Source organism: Babylonia areolata, chromosome 13 (genome assembly GCF_041734735.1).
Source record: "Babylonia areolata isolate BAREFJ2019XMU chromosome 13, ASM4173473v1, whole genome shotgun sequence".
NCBI lineage: Eukaryota > Metazoa > Mollusca > Gastropoda > Neogastropoda > Buccinidae > Babylonia > Babylonia areolata.
Window position 1 is genome coordinate 33,337,081 of NC_134888.1, and position 5,000 is coordinate 33,342,080.

Genomic DNA, 5,000 nt, shown 5'->3' on the forward strand with positions numbered 1-5,000 from the left:
CAGATGTCCATTCTCAAAATAAAGTATCAATCTACAGAGGTAAAAGCGCATGTCTTCCCAATCAGACGACGGACTGAGGTTCCGTGCATGTGTGTGTGTGTGTGTGTGTGTGTGTGTGTGTGTAGCATGCACATGTTAGTGCACGTGAAAAAAACCCACGGCAATGAAGGGTTTGCCCCCCAAAAAAAGAAAAAAGAAAAGCCCCTATTGAACGATCCACTTTGACAGTGGGACAATTACTCTTACAAACAGAAAGAGAATAAAAAATAAATAAATAAAAAGGGGGGGATGCACAGTGTACTGACCTGATAGATATGGGGGGGGGGGGGGTCGGGGGGTGGTGGTGGAAGAGATGCAGCCTCAATAAATGATGTCATTATCGCATGCACCGCAAATCTAATAGTCTGTACAGAAGAGGAAAGAGCAACTTAAGAAAACACACACACACACACACACATATATATATATATATATTTATATAACAGGCTTTTTAGATGAATAAATGCATGCATAAGTACATAAAAACACAAATAAATGCCATTTCTCATACATGTTAATCAAATTAAAAAAACAAATATGCACACGAGGAAAACGCGACATAACGATACTGATAAGAATGATGATGATTATAATGATGATGATAATAATGATACAAATAACAATATTGATAATTCCAGTACTGCTAGAAGAAGAATCGTAATTGTATCAAGCTGAATAAAGATGATCAGGTGCAGAATGGAATGAATTTTGATGATGTGTGCAATATCAACGTTCGGGTATTTCAAATAGATTTAGTTTATATCATAATTATTATTAAAATTACAGTGTTGTAAATCGATTACTGTGCAGTGCCTTTATTTACACGCATGCCTTAAATGTTAATGCTATTTGCTGCTGTTGTTGTTGTTGTTGATTCAAAGTCATGTTTAATAAATTAACAAATAGTAAAGAGTGGTAACTCTCTCCATTAACAAGGTACACAACTTTAAGTCAGTGCTGCTTACGCTACCGATTCAGCTAGCACACAGGTAAATAAAAGGTACATTGGAACAAACCCAGATACTTCCTTTAAAAGGAAGCGCCGGGCCTGTCCTTATACCAATCATTTGACATGTGCACAAAGCAGCAAAGACCGAAGAAATGTGCAAACACAAATTAGCTTTTATTCAAGACTGGCATAGCCTCTTTAATCCTGAAGAAGCCACCCAGAACACATGGACAATGCAGAACAAATACATGGTTGCCTCGGTAGCTTATCCACTGGAAATTATACAAATAATGAGGCCATGTTTCATATTTTTGTGTTGAGTAGCCTACATTGTCTACAGTCTGTTTTGCCGCAACCTGGTTTCCGTAATGGTTTCGGCCCGGTTCTTCGCCTACTCCCGATTTGCCCATCACTAAAGTGTAGATCCCGATTTGCCTATCATTAAAATTGTAGATCCCGATTTGCCTATCACTGAAATTGTAGATCCAGATTTGCCTATCACTAACGTAGAGATCCAGATTCGCCTATCAATAAAATTGGAGTACCCGATTTGCCCATCACTAAGACTGGAGTTTCCGATTCGCCTATTTCTAGTTTGCCTATGTACTAAGTTGCTCCGTGTGTGTCTACGCGCGCCTAAGTCTGTCTTTTGATTAAGAAATACCCCGAGACTTAACTATTTTCCTTGCTTAGCAGGCTTGGTCTCAGGTGTACTGGACTTTTGCACCGGTGAATTTTAATACATCAAAATTTGTCTGTCTGTCTGTCTGTGTGTGTGTGCGCGGCGTGTCTATGCGTGTGTGTGTGTGTGTCTTAGACACAGAGAGAGGGAAGGGGGCGGTGGTGGGGGGGGGGGGGGGCATTGAATAGGCGAAACGGGAATAGCGGGTTAGGGCGAGACAGGAATCTCGACTGTAAAGCCACTTAGTGACCAAACTATACTCCAACCACCACCACCACCACAAAAAAAAAAAAAAAAAAAAAAAAAATCCGTCTCTATTTCCCTCTCCCATTGGATAAAACTAAACGACCAATGGGGTCCATTGTCTGTCGGGCCTCGCGCCTCTGCAACTGACAAGCCAATTGCTCTGCTGACCCACGTGCAGCGCGTGCGTCTCCTTGGAGACGGGCCGTTTGTAGGCACGAGAGGGTAGTGGGAAGATAGGGGGAAAGGGAAAATGTCTTCGTTCGTGAAAATTAAGAATGTCTGTGATGGGTGGGGGAACGGTGGGGGGGTCGGAGGGGGTGGGGGGGGGGGGAGGATTTGTGATTTGTTTGTTTGTGTGTGTGTGTGTGTGTGTGTGTGTGTGTGATGTGTGTGTGTGTGTGTGTGTGTGTGTGTGTGTGTGTGTGGTGTGTGTGTGTGTGTGTGTGCAACTTAGTAGCGAGCGAAAACAAGTGCAGCTAACTACTATAACAACTCTTTTTATTTCAAAGTTACTTTGGGAAGATAAAATACAAAGTGAAATGTATATATATATATATATATATATATATATATATATATATATATATATATATATATATATATATATATATAGTCCTTCAAAGACTGCAGCTGGGTTTGTTTTGAATGAATTCTCTCTGAGGGAGAGAGAGCCAAATGTATGCCTGATATGACTGCAGTTTTGTCTGTGTATCTATCTTTCTATCCATCCATCCATCCTCTCTCTCTCTCTCTCTCTCTCTCTCTCTCTCTCTCTCTCTCTATATATATATATATATATATATATATATATATATATGTGTGTGTGTGTGTGTGTGTGTGTAAATAGTTATATATATATATATATATATATATATACATGTATATATATATAATTATATATGCATAATGTGTTGTGTGCATGCGTCTGTGTGTGTGTGTGTGTGTGTGTGTGTGTGTGTGTGTGTGTGTGTGTGTGTGTGTATGCTAAGTGGGGGTGGGGGTGGGAGACTGAGAGGGGTGTATATGTGTGTGCGTGTGTGTAAATGTGCGTAGGTGTATGTATATGCGTGTTTGTGTGTGTGTGTGTGTGTGTGTGTGTGTGCGCGCGCGTCGTGCAGCTGGCTAACAAACTGAGCATATTTCCATTATTCAGATACAGACGCAGCAATTATTCTATACATTTGAAAGAGGTCAATCGAAAAAGAAAACAACCCAGTATGCGACAAATTAATATCCCATTTTTTTCCATACCTGTAAAAAAAAACCAACCCACCCCAAAACAAACAAACAAAAACCAACAAAACAAGCAACAAAAAAACCCAAACCAAACAAACAAACAAACAAAAAAAAAAAGCAAACATGAAACCATCACAACAGAAAATGAAACAAACACTTAATGAATATTCATATAGGCTCTGTGCTCTCGTTTTCAAACTTTTTGAGGAGGGGGTTTGGGGAACAAAGGGGGATAATGAAAATTAAGTGTCGATAAAATCTCTCAATTTTGCATTAGATGTTGTCATATAGTTTAAAATTTAAAAAAAGAAGAAGCAAATACCGTTCAATTTTATTTGATCATTCAAATGTTATGTTGAATGAGTTATGCTATTATATCATTTTTTTTTTTCCAAATTGAAATGAATTATAGAAACAAATGAAATATACATTCACGCATAAAATTCATGGTCAAATCTAATAAAGACTGATGGTGTGTGCGTGCGTGTGTGTGTGTGTGTGAAGGGAGAGCGAGAGAGAGAGAAAAAAGAAAGAGAGAGAGAGAGAGAGAGAGTGTCCGTGGTGTTTATTTCGAACAAAGGAGATAATCTTGTAGATGAAATGAAATTAGAAAGGATGTCAGACATTTCGAAGAAGCAAATAAATAAACATCCAGAAGGCTTTCACGTGGGAAAAAACAAACAAACAAACAAACACACACACACACACACACACACACACACACCAAAAAACATCTAAAGACCACATAAGACAGACAAAACCACAGAACGATCAAAGATGATAACATTAGAAGAAAGACGAGAGAGGCAAGGACTTCAAGACTCACTTGTGATACACTAAAAACAATTTTTTGAAAAAAAAAATCATCAACGTTAAAATGTGTTCTGTGTTTGTTGTTATAAAGCTTCGGGTTAAAAAAAAAAAGAAAAAGAAAAAAGAAAAAAAAAAAAAAAAGGCTTAAGCGTAGACTCGAACCCACACCACACGCTCGGGTAAGAAGCAATTATCTTACTGAAGTTACCCACTGCACTACTGTCGGTCCGTGATTGACGTTCAAAAATTAACATTTAAGTATGCTTTCTTAAGGGCGATAAATCGATTCCGGAATTCGAAGTGATAACGCTGTTTAAACCATATTATTTTGGTGTATCTCGGGCATTTAAAAATTTTTAAGGGCAATTAGGAATTCTTTAAAGTTCTCGGTAACGGAGACGTGGCTATCGCCGCAATCACACTGCAACATTTAGCCGTTTTTCTCTGGATCTAGACATGTGTACAAGTTTAGTAATATCCGCCGGGAAAGTACCACATGATCGATTCAATTTCTCTTTTATGTTCATTCTAGTTAATTGAGTATCCACTTTAAGATATTCATATGCAGTAAACACGTCGATGATGTAGTCTGTGTATTTATTTCCATTTAATTGCGAACAACAAAAACGAGGTCACGTCGCAAACGCCACTGCAACTGAAATGCGGTTTTATGGGGTTTTCGGAATCCCGGAAATAGCCTCAACGAAATAAACCGCCAATGATGCGGGAAACACGGCTTAATTCGGGAGACTAACAACCTATCATTGGTGTGACTGAAGATTCTATTTCCTACTTTTTTTCTTCTTCTTTTTTTTTTAAAGCCAAATTTAGTATTGACGGACAAAGTATTTCCAGAGAAAATGGCAATGTTAAAGTTTACCATGGACACACACACACACACACACACACACACACACACACACACACACACACACACACACACACACACACACACACACACTTTGTTGACACAAGTGAGTCAAAAACGACGACAACAGTGCAAAATAAGTAGTAATAACAATTAAAGGTTGAAGG

At 38.6% G+C, this 5,000-nt stretch overlaps 1 protein-coding gene across 1 annotated transcript in view; it reads left to right on the plus strand.

The window, feature by feature from the left end:
* LOC143288747 (short stature homeobox protein 2-like) overlaps positions 1–5,000 on the plus strand; it is a 116,950-nt gene that overhangs the window by 74,940 nt on the left and 37,010 nt on the right. The window lies entirely within an intron of this gene.